The sequence below is a fragment of the Mastomys coucha genome, unplaced genomic scaffold (genome assembly GCF_008632895.1).
Source record: "Mastomys coucha isolate ucsf_1 unplaced genomic scaffold, UCSF_Mcou_1 pScaffold7, whole genome shotgun sequence".
Lineage (NCBI taxonomy): Eukaryota > Metazoa > Chordata > Mammalia > Rodentia > Muridae > Mastomys > Mastomys coucha.
In genome coordinates this window covers 50,678,018-50,690,533 of record NW_022196913.1, presented here as the reverse complement: position 1 = coordinate 50,690,533, position 12,516 = coordinate 50,678,018, and positions in this window count along the sequence as shown.

Below are 12,516 nucleotides of genomic sequence, written 5' to 3'. Positions count from 1 at the left end.
TCTGTTAATATGCCCAAAGCTAATGGTAGCAATCAGATCTGGAGCTGGCACAACCACATAAGAAATTCCTGAAACTCTTGTTAAAATGCAGACTCCATTTGGGTCTGAGTCCCTGTACAAGATTCTGAAGTTTTCATAGGCTCCCCCACTGATGCCAATTCCAGTTATTTCCTAAAGCATCAGGGTTCTGAGCCTCATTCCTTACTCTCCCTGCCGCGGCCCACACACCTTTGTTCTCTGCCCAGTTCTACCTGTCCAATTCCATAGGCATCATGTCTGACCATCACCTTCCATAGGCATCATGTCTGACCATCACCTTCTGTTCTTTTTCTCCTCTTCTGGTGCCTTTGTATGATAGCTTTTTGTGTTCCTTCCAGACTGAGCACAAAGAAAAAGAGCTTAGATTCAGATGAGATGGCAAAACTCAAAAGGTGAGCTCCTTTTGTCAAGTGGCTTGACCTTTTGAGAGCAGAAGGACGGACACACCAGAGTGCCATCCCATCCGGAAGCAAGGAAAAGCCATAGAATTACCTTGGGGTTACATTGGTTACTGTTTGTTGTTGTTACTTTTTTGTTGGAATAAAATAGTTGACAAAAGTAACTTAAGGGAGGCAGGGTTTGTGTTGGCTTACAGTTTGAGAAGGCAGCTTATCATCCTTGGGAAGTCGGGGCAATAGGACCATGAGACAGCTGACCACATTGTGTCCACAGTCTGATGCTTTAAACAATGATGGCTGGTCCTCTGCTGGCTTTGTCCTTTTTAATCAACCTCTGATGCTAGCCTATGAAACAGTACTGTCCACATTCAGGGAGAATCTCTCACTTCAGTTAACCCAATCTGGAAACCTCCTCACAACCATGATCAGAAGTCTTTCTCCTATCAAGTTAATGATCAATATTAATCATCACAGGAGGTTCCCCCCCCCCCCCCATCAGTTTAGAAACCTGCTCCATGGTGTTTGCTCGAAGTGAAGCCCCTGGGCCTGAGATCATTGTGGAGTGAATTGGGCAAGTGGGGACATCACTCTGAGCTCTGCCATTGTCTCAACCCCGTTGGGCCACCACCCTGGCAGCCTCCCCCATTCACTTCCTGGTCTTTCCTTTTGAAGCTATAGCACCTGATGAGGTGGAAAGGAGTCTCCCCTCCCCTTTAATCTTTAAGCAGCTGCGTTATTAACAGGAAAGAAAACGTCTCCCATGAGCTATGGCAAAACCCTGCAGATTGGTTTGTGAATCAATGTAGCTTAGGCTAAAACAACCTAATTTCCTGGAAGCCATTCTATGGCTTTGGGCTTCCAGAGAGGCATAAAGCTTGCATGGTATTTACTTTTAGTTAAAATTAAATGGAAATGGGGAAGAACAAAACTCAAAGAGGAAGTCTTCTGGGAGGACATGTCATTAACAGGGAGAATAATGAAAGGCTATGAATAAATGTGGACTGAATCTACATACTACATTATAGGAAGCTTGGCAGTATGGATATAGCAATATGTTACAACAACAACTGTCTCTGTGTTGTTAGGTTAGGTTTTTGTTGTGAAATGCACACAGAAAGTCTGGTGGCACATGCCTTTAATCCCAGCACTTGGGAGGCAGAGGGAGGTGGATTTCTGAGTTCAAGGCCAACCTGATCTACAGAGTGAGCTCCAGGACAGCCAGGGCTACACAGAGAAACCCTGTCTTGAAAAACCAATAATAATAATAATAATAATAATAATAATAATAATAATAATAATAATAATAGTAGTAGTAATAATAATAACAACTAATAAATTATACATACAGTACATTCAGGTGATTATAGAGTAAGTAAAAGGTAACCCACCCCCAAAACTGCCACCTTCCCTACTTTTAAGCTAATTTTCCTGCCTTTTTCTTTCTTTTTGCATTCTAAGTTTTACTAGTTAAGCACGCATTGGTAAAGAATATATTCTCACAATTTTTAATAAATTATATGTGTATATGTATGTGTGCAGGCCAGTCCTCATATGTGAGGATCAGAGGGCAACCCCAGCTATCATGCCTCACTTTCCACCTTGTCTGAAACAGGGTCTCTCTTATTTTTCTACTCCACTGGGTAGACTGAACCAGCTGCCTGTGAGTTTCTTGGGATTCTCTCTCTCTCTCTCTCTCTCTCTCTCTCTCTCTCACACACACACACACACACCTTGCTACCCCGACCAATGTCTTCTTTTTCCCAAATAGGAGTGTGACAATAGTAGAAGCATATACTAAGCATCTAAGATTTATGTGAGCTCTGGGGATTTGAACTCAGGTCCTCATGCCTGAGTGCTATAACCTACTGAACCAGTTCCCCAGCTCCCTCATTAAAAAAAAAAAAAGTAAACATATGGGAATATATAAATTTATTTATTTATTTTCCTTTCTTTTTCTTCTTCTTTCTCTTCCATTCATGTGTGATCTTCTTAAGCTGGATAAACAACATTTTATAGTAGGTACTGCTGATGGCTGTTTTCACTTGTTTCCAGCGTTTGGCTGTTAGGAATGGGAGCACTATTTCATTGGTGTGTCTGTGCCCTGGAGTCCACATCTCAGGCACTGGATATGGGTATCTTTCCTCGTAGTAGATGATAGAGAGCAGTTCCCCAAACACATAGTAGCAGTCCCTGTGCCTGGGAGTTTCCATAATGGGGGTGGCTGTCACCTTTTTCTGGTCTTCTTTTTTTAACCCAAGTTTTCTATATTCCTCTTTAATAAATATCCATTTATTTAATTAAGAAAACTACTACTCTAACACCTTTTAAGAATTATATTGCCCGTTGGGAGATACTCTTTTTAAACCTATTAATTGAAACAACTCAGTTTTGTGGGAAATGCTCATGAATCACACATACACGGCTTAATGGGTTATCACACAGTGGACACCCCTGGGTGACCACCCAGAGATCAAAATAGAATTTCTGAGCATTATAAAAAGCCTTCAATCACAAATTACTTTGTAAACAAAGGAAAATGGTTGCACTTTATTGTACAGCCATCTCTTCCCAACAGAAACACTCCCATTCAAAGGAGAAGGAACAGAAGTATGTAATTCCCAGAACACTGCAGACACTTACAGAGGCTAGGGGAAAGTTCTAACATGCACACACCCCTCCCAATGCTCACGGGAACCTTTTGAGTGTGGGCATTGTCACTGGAGAAAGAGACTCTCTTGGATGGACCCAACTGCAAACTGTACAAGGAGTTCCAGGGGTGCAGGTTTGAGAACTGTCACTGAGGCTGGGGTGGGCTTTGTAAAGTAATGTGGCTGTCTTTGAGTCATTCATGCTCTTGTAAGCAACCCCAAGAAACTTTTCATGTTCTTCGAGCTAGACTTGAGTACCATTGTCTCTGGTGTGCCTTGCTGCTACCTGGGTGAACAGGGATTTGCTAGGTCTCCCCAGGAAATGCACACAGCATACTTTCCCCCAGCATGAGGGTTCTGGATGCTTCTGGACTTATTACCCATGGGACAACAGAGCCTATAGACCCTTACGTCCAGTCACCCATCTTCCACCTCTGGGCAGGTAATTTGTACACTCCTGTTGAGGTAATCTGTTTGCTTTCTTGAAACAATTATTTAATCTCAGGTTTCTACCCTGACTTTGATCATTCAGTCCCTGTTCTGGCTGGTTTTGTGTGCCAACTTGACACAGGCTGGAGTTATCACAGAGAAGGGAGTTTCAGTTGGGGGAGTGCCTCCATCAGATCATTTTCTCAATTAGTGATCAAGGGGGTAGGGTCCTGTATTAGTCAGGGTTCTCTAGAGTCACAGAACTTATGGTAGTAAAGGAATTTATTGATGACTTACAATCTGTAGTCCAACTCACAACAATCAACTCCCCACAATGGTCAGCAGCAGCTGTGACTGGAAGTCCAAGGATCCAGCAGTTGCTCAGTCCCATAAGGTAAGCAGGCGAAGCAGAGCGAGCCTTCCTTCTTCCAATGTCCTTATATAGATCTCCAGCAAAAGGTGTGGCCCAGATTAAAGGTGTGTGCCACCACACCTTTAATCCCAGATGACCTTGCTTAAACTCGTAGATCTTCCAATCTTAATCTTCTAGGATTCATAGCCATTATGCCACCACACCTTTAATCCCAGATGATCTTGAACTCGTAGATCTTCCTGTCTTAATCTTCTGGGATTCATAGCCACTATACCTCAAGATCTCCATGCCAAGATTCAGGTTGGAAACTTGTATCTCAGCCTCCAGATTAGGGCCACAGGTGAGCCTTCTAATTCTGGATTGTAGTTCATTTCAGATATAGTCAAGTTGACAACCAGGAATAGCCACTACAGGCCCCTTGTGGGTGGTGCCATCCCTGGGCTGGAAGGCTTGGGTTCTATAAGAGAGCAGACTGAGAAAGCCAGGGAAAGCAAGCCAGTAAGAAACATCTCTCCATGGCCTCTGCATCAGCTCCTGCTTCCTGACCTGCTTAAGTTCCAGTCCTGACTTCCTCTGGTGTTCAACAGCAATGTGGAAGTAAGCTAAATAAACCCTTTCTTCCCTGACTTGCTTCTTGGTCATGATGTTTGTGCAGGAATAGAAACCTTGACTAAGACAGTTCCCAAATAAAAGATACACATCTTTCATATTTATAATAAGCCTTATAAGCACTAGAGCTGGGCAGATATCTACTCTCTAAGCTACCAGTATCTCCTTCTCTATCAACAACCCTAACTTGCCAAGTTCCATGTGGGCCGTCCTTAACCCCAATTGACCAAGCACTCACGGCCATAGTTTTATGATTCACCTACCCCATGGTGTCCTCTCCTCTCTCCACCTTCTCCCTCTCCCTTGTGGTCCCCCTCTAACCCCAAGCCTGGGAACTGAAACCCCATCAAGTTCTCTTCTGCCCAGCTATAGGCTGTCAGCGTTTTTATTCAACCAGCAGTTTTAAATTAAGGAGCTAGGACAATCAGTATCACTTTGTGTATTCGAAAATTTTTCTCATTGCTGAGGCAACCAGGGCCAGTATTTAGCATTTCAGTCTATAGCAAGGGACAAAACCTCAACACATGGGTGTTGGCCTCAGGAAACTCATCAACTCCTTTTTTCAAGCCACAGACTGTGTCCCCTGTCTTTTGCATGGAGAACCTGTGTGGGACCCCAAGGCAGAGGTTACACATCATGATGTGAATCTGTAATAGCCTCCAAGCCTCTCTCTGACAGAGAGTTAACTGGGACTCCACTCAAGTTCTCTCTTCCCCTTAGCTACCCAGGATGCTAAACAGTATCATGTCCTCAGACCATCTGTTTTATAGAAGTCAGAGCTGTTGCAGGATTTCTGCTTCTCTGGGAAGTTGATTTGTTTCTGAGGATCATGGGAATCCAAGGATATATATGGAATCTGGCCATGGGATGAGCCCTTGGCTTACAGGGCAAGGTAACTTCACTACTGCATTGTTTCAAAATGGAGCCTGTACTGTGAGTAAGAATCCTGGCCTCAGATCTTTGTGAGATAATAATTCTAAAGCAGTTTCCACGAGGAAAGGTGAAGCCAATAGCCTGCGCTTCTTACTCAAAAAAGAACTGTCCTGCCCTTCTACAAGAAACAATAGTTTATAGCTAGCTTTTATTTTATTTGAAATAGTGTCAACTGAACTGGATCTCAAGATGGAGTCTTAAGATAGATCTACATTTCTAAGGTAGTCAGGTTCTCAGAAAGTCTTCCATGTTGTATGTGAATGAATATACTAAACACAATTTTATTTTCTTTTTCAAGACCTTGAGTGTAATTATTAAAGCTTCAGTTGTCCCCAGTGATATTAACTAGATAATCAAATTTGGATCATGGGCATGAAATAACTTAAAGTGTGCCTTCATTTAAATAACTCAGTCAAAATGGTTCTTACACTCCCCCAGCCTCAGATCTTCCACATGCTCATGGTACTAGCCAATAAACTTAGTAGGACTACTCAAAGGATCACACTGATTTTCTACAGCAAAGAATACCCTATGTAAATAAAACTGGTTAAAATATTTTACTACAAAGAAACAGGAGAAAGTATTGCGATCATCATATGCAGAAAAAAGCAGAATCAGAATTCTGGATAGAATTGTAACATTTAGAAGAACTCCGTTACTAAATTAGCTATGTGTGATGTTGTTGATTAACTTGCATGGAAACAGAAAAGAACATTTTGAAGCATCACTGATTAAGATGAGGTATTCCTCAGAAGCTATGAGGATATAAGTTGTCTGTGCGATAACCTGTTTAGTCTCTGAAAGGCTTATGCCATGCAGACCAAGATTCCCTTAGTTTGAACAGGGCTAGGGTGATCTTGCTGTGTTTTCTGTGACTAAGAGAGTGCCTTTCATCCCTGTCCCCAACAGAGATTGGCAGAAGTTCTCCCACAACCAGGTTCTGCCTGGAAAGCCAGAGTGCAAGAAGTGTTGGATTCTCTTTGCCAACGCCTTTAATTCTTATCTAGGAATATTCTCTGATACTTCATGAAAAGAGGAGACCAGCTGTGCTCATTGGTGTAGTAGCTATATAACCCAGACACAATCCAGGGCAGAAATTAACAAATATATTTTAGCTTGAAACCTCACTGATGAAGATTATCAGCCAGTTTCCCCTAAGTAGCCCCAGACTAGCCACAGACTCCTTCATCCTGATTTACAAGAACCCAACTACAAAGATTGCAGTGACAAAGATCACCGAGCCTCAGATATAGAGAGTCACAACATACTGACTTTCCTTGAGTACCAGGGTAGATGAAACTCCGGGTGGGGAGACAGAAGTATTCTAGGCTCTACTGATGAATTCATCACAGTCACTAATTGCACAATCTTTCCCAGTTTTCTGCATCTCTTTGGCCCATATTTATGTCTATTAAAGGAAAATAATAATCAGACTAAGTTTTCTAGGACTACAGTCCTAATGGTATAGTATCGTGTTCTGTCCCTTACACTGTGATCAAGTTATAAACAATGGTTCATTGTCCCACCTCCAGTGGGGCTCATCAACACATTTTCCTTTCCACTGATAAACTCTGAGCAATGATGTTGGGGTTGGGAGTCTAATTCACCCCTGACAATGGTCTCCCAGTACTTCTTAGAACTAAGTGTCCACAGAAAATAAGTTAGAATAATACCATTTTAGGTTCTTTGACAGACAACCCATGACCAAATTGCTCCTTTTTTCTGGAACTGAAATTTCTACTGTGTTACATGGGAACTTGCTATTCAATTACAATTTGGAAGAGGATGAGATGAAGAAGTCTGGACTGCCATGGGAAATGGTGACACTCCATTGAGGACTTAGGACCTGTCAGTCTATGGCCCTTGGTCCCTGTAAGTTTTGGAGCCATGAAATAAATAGTGCCAGTGTGTAATAATTGCAAGCAAAGCCTAGAGAAGAGATTTGAGATAGTATGTTTTGAAACACCGCCCATGAAACTTGACATAGGAGAGAATGTTCCTGCACTGAGAAAGAAACAGCAGGCACCTTGAAGAGGGGCAGGCGACTGGGAGCCAAGCCACCATGTTTGGTTAACCCTTCTGGTTTGTCAGCTCTCATGGCTTCCTGAGTCTCCAATTTCTGCAGGTCCTTGGTGGCTATTTCAGGAGCCTAACACAGCAGGACAAATGTGCACAAGTCCACACAGTATGACAGAAGAATTAAAAATGTATTTACCATCTGCTGGTAGTTTCCTTGTGGGGCTCTTTTCTTTTCCTCTCCTGCCGCTACAAATAGGGTCTTTGCATTTCCTTTCAATTTAAGAGTGCTGGGCTCTTGGAAATCAGAGAGCTCCTCCTCCTCCTCCTCCTTCTCCTCCTCCTCCTCCTTCTCCTCCTCCTTCTCCTCCTCCTTCTCCTCCTCCTCCTCCTCCTCCTCCTCTTCCTCCTCCTCCCTCCTCCCTCCTCCTATCCAAGACTGTTAAACTCTGGAACGATTCCAGTGTTGATGAGCATTCCTCTTCAATATAAATTGAAGAGTCTACAAAAAGTGTATAGTGTTTTATACTTGGGTGACTTCTGACCCTTTACTTAGATTCTGGTACTTGAGGACTCTGGAAAGCTTGGGATAGAGCAAGAAGAAAGGGGTGGAACAAAGCCCACTTAGATGGGATTGTCTATTAATTTGCACTGGCCCCTTACAATGTATTCAGTCCCACCATGAAAGATTGCTGTGGTAAAATACACCATTCACATTGGAAGAGAGTGCTGGAGATGAAAGTGGGGGCTTCAAGTGTGATCTGTTTCTAGCCATGCACTCCACAGGCAAAGATCAAAAGCTGAAATTTCATTTTGTTAGTCTGGACATGATGTAGGTTGATCTGGACAAAGATTCTCATCCTCACTGGGAACCTCTAGTTTTCTTTTCTGGGATACATGAGTTAGTAACTTAAAATGAGCCCAACTCGTTGACATGGAGGGTCACACCTGTAATCCTAGCAGGAGATAAAGACATGAGACTCACCATGAGTTCAAAGTCAGTTTAGGCTACAGTGTGAGTCTTGGTTTCAAAGACAAACAAAAGAAACATTCTATTAGATACTTTTCAGAGTATACAGTCCACCATGGAATAGAAGACGTGGCACCTAGGATGGTGCTGAATATAGTGGAGAGAGCATCAGGAGGCAAAGATCACACAGGAACTAGATTGAACTGTATAATCTCAAGACTCATCTGCCTTCAATGACCCACTTCCTCTATGGAAGCTCTGCCCACTGAAGGTTCCACACCCTTCCAAACAGTGTTCTTAGTTGGGGTCAGATTGTTCAAACAAATGAGCTTACAGGTGGGTGTTTCATTGTCAAGTGCTAACAACAGGTGGAAATGATGCCTTGGCTAGAATAGGTCAACACAGCATCTGTTTCGTTCTTACTACCCTAGTTCATTCGGGTAATGGTGTGTTACATTTTCCTAAGTTCTAATAATGCCTAATTTGACCCTGAAAACATTGAGTGTGCACTGGGTGTCTTAAACTCTAGAAATGAGGATTATGATCTCAACCTCACTGAACTGTTGGGAGATTAACATGACATCTGCAAACCCTTCAGTGTGGAGCCTGTCCCACAAAATAGCTAGGTCAATAAAAACATTTACAGTTATAATTATATATTATCTTGGACCTTTATTTTGAGGCAGGTCTCACGTATCCAGATCTGGTCTCAGACTCATTATGTAGCCGAGGATGCCCTTGAATTCCTCATTCTCTTGCCTCCATGTTTTGAGCACTAGGATTACAGGGAATTTTAACCCCTATTCTTGACTTCCTGGGTGCTCAGGATAGAAGACAAGGATTTTGAATGCTAGATAAATGCTGGGATATATTCCTGCCCAGATCCTGGCTTTAAATTTTGGTGTGTGTGTGTGTGTGTGTGTGTGTGTGTGTGTGTGTGTGTATGTTTTGTTTTGAGACAGGGTTTCTATGTGTATCCCCAGCTGCCCCAGTCTGTACACCAGGCTGGCCTCAAACTCACAGAGGTCCATCAGCCTCTGCCTCCCAAGGACTGGGATTAAAGGAATTGAATTTTGACTCTCTTAAAATGTTTTTATAAACTGGATCCTGAGGCTAGGTCCATCTCAGAATAACTCATGGTCATGCTTGATATAATTGAGTCAAAGAGCAAACAAATAGCTTAGACAGAGTAGATTTGTTTGGGGCTTACTTTCTGTTGTTTGGGTGGAACTGGATATTGAACCCAGGATATCACAGAAAAGAACTCTCCCAATGACCTATTATATATCTAGTACTGGATTAGCTTCTAATGATGCAATCATTAGATAGAGCTGGTGATTGCTTTGTAGTAGGTCCTGGAAATATTACTTATTGTTTCCTGAATTCATTTAAGAACTAGTAAATATTTAGTGTGAGTCTATCATCAGAACTTTCTATCAAGAACAATCCCAGCTGATACTGACAAAGATCCTTTGCTTCTGGACAATAAATAGCAAACACTTCACAGTGTAGGATATCATGAGATAACATATTCATGCAATAATAAAGAAGGTTTTGGAAGGATGCAGCTAGAGTGTAGTGGTCAAAATATAGCACCCTGGTTTTAGCTTCTCAGGAAAAACAGATGGCAGAAGACAGGGCCATTGAAGGTAGGGATATCTAAGGGAAAGCATTTCTAGAGACTGTACCAGCAGCATAAAGCCTGGGCCCAAGGCAGAACATGCCAGGTGCCTTTGAAGATTAGGGAGGCTGAACGTATTGGGGCAATGATGGTGAGCTGAGAAGAGCTGAGACCATGGGGAGTCTGGTAGACATGGAAGTGCTGAGAGCTGAGTCTGGGCATAGAAAGCAGCTGTGAGGTTTTCAGGCAGCACAGATTCACTAGTTTTGCGCAAAGGACCAAGATATGGGCTGCTTCCTCATAACAGAGACATCAAAGATACACAAGGAGGCTACTGCAATGCTTCCGATGGTGGTTAGCCCTGATGGTGCCAATCTCAGTGCTGAGAAACAGCTAGCCTCTGGATGTGTTTAGAAGGACCAGCCAGCTGAATGCAAGGGATAGTGTGGATGCAAGAGACCAATGAGAAAGCAGCTGAGATAACACCATTGACTATGGGCTGGATACTGAAAGGATATAGATGCCATTTCCTGAGATGCAAGAGTGTTGGAAAATATGTTACAGCAATTGCAGTACAGTACTTCCACAGGATTTGGGACCCCAAGGGAGGGTAAGGTCTCCTGCCTGCTGGTGAGAACCCATCACAGAGAGTATGCAGTTGCTCTTTGAGAGATGTGACTCGATGCTGGAGACAGGGTCTGGTAGTAGATGCTTTTCCTGCATGAGGTCCTAGGTTCGATCTAGTCCAGAAGAAAGACAAGAAAGCTTCTACGCTTGACCAGAGCTGGAGAGAAGTCCAAGGCCTGAGTGTGCAATACCTCTTCTCCAATGATGCAGATGTTTGCTGTTATCTTCCCTACTCCTGGGGTTGACCGATTGTATGCCTAACTGATTTCTTGTTTGTCCACTTTGCACTGTAAGCTACTATGATACTTACATAGAGGACAGCTGCTATGTATGCTGGTGACCAACAGAGGGAGCTGAGGAGCCCTGTGGAGGACCTGGCCACTGGCCTGGCTGGATCATACTTGTATTCCTTGAGACCCCTTGTGGTAGGCTGTGTTTCAGGACAGAGCCAATAAATACCTTTTCTGGAGAGAGTGACAGGTGACTCCAAGAGCTCTGTAGGTAATTGTTCTGTCCCATGTGGTCTTTTGTTTACTGGTGTTGTCATGGGTGCCAGATCAAATGCACACTCAAGATAGATTATCAATGAATATCTAAGGAGGAAAGAGATAGAATATAAACACAAGTGACAAGAAGAAGCAATAGCCCTGAAACCTCAGATCCAGGATGGACTCCCTGTCTAGCCTGTCCTAACAACTGACCAGACAGGCTTGCTTAAGGCCTAAGAGGTTTGGCTCTCCCAGTTATGGAGGTCAGAAGTCTGAGAATTAGGTGTCATGAGGTCAGCCTCAGTCTGAAATCCGCAAGGAAAAAGTCTTTCTTCTGCTGCAGCTTCTGGTGTTTGTTGGAAACGACATGCCAATCTTGGCATGTAACAGTGTTTTTCCCATCTCTGTCTCCATCTTCTCGGGTTATTGGCCCTGGGCTGCCTCTGAGTTGATATGTTGTGTTCTAATGAAGGTGATGGTGACATTCATGCTGGATTTAGGGTTCATTCTCAAATAGGAAGACCTCCTCCTAACTAAGTAAATATGCAAACTCTACTCCCAAATCAGTTCACATGCTACTGGGACCTGACTTCAATATACTGTGAGCAGGCTGAGTTCAACTTCCAACAGAGAGGAACAGGAAATGCCAGGGAGAGCGCACATGGGGGAGGGGGTGTCCCTTAACCAGACCAACACACAAAGGAGAAACATTCACAAGCTGAACCTAGTAAAGTTTGCACATGCAACAGGAAGTTTTCTTCTTCTTCTTCTTCTTCTTCTTCTTCTTCTTCTTCTTCTTCTTCTTCTTCTTCTTCTTCTTCTTCTTCTTCTTCTTTTCCTTCTCCTCCTCCTCCTCCTCTTCCTCCTCTTCCTCCTCCTCCTTTTCCTTCTCCTCCTTTTCCTTTTTCTTCTCCTCCTCCTCTTCCTCCTTCTTCTGTTAGTGGTTTAAAAAAATACTGTATAAATAAAAGAATTAGAAGATACCATTGCTGTGACTCACACATTGGGCAGAGCTGCGGATTTTTGGGATCATCAAGAAAGACTTCACTGAAGTGTTGATGCTCAAGCCAAACCTTAAAAAGATGAGGAGTAAGTCTCTAGGCTAAGGAGGTGGGGCTGGAGAGGAGGCCAAGAAAGGTAGGTAGGTAGGTAGGTAGGTAGGTAGGTAGGTAGGTAGGTAGGTAGGGCTTAGCATAGTAAGGGAAGTATTCACCAGAATGAAGAAAGAATGAGTACCTCCTTTAAGAGGGTGTCACATCTCAAGGTCCATATTGTCAGCTTTATCTGCATTGCTTCAATGTTGTGTTCAAATATGAAGAAGAGGAGAAGGAAGAGGAAGAGGAGGAGGAGGAAAGAAGAGCAGGA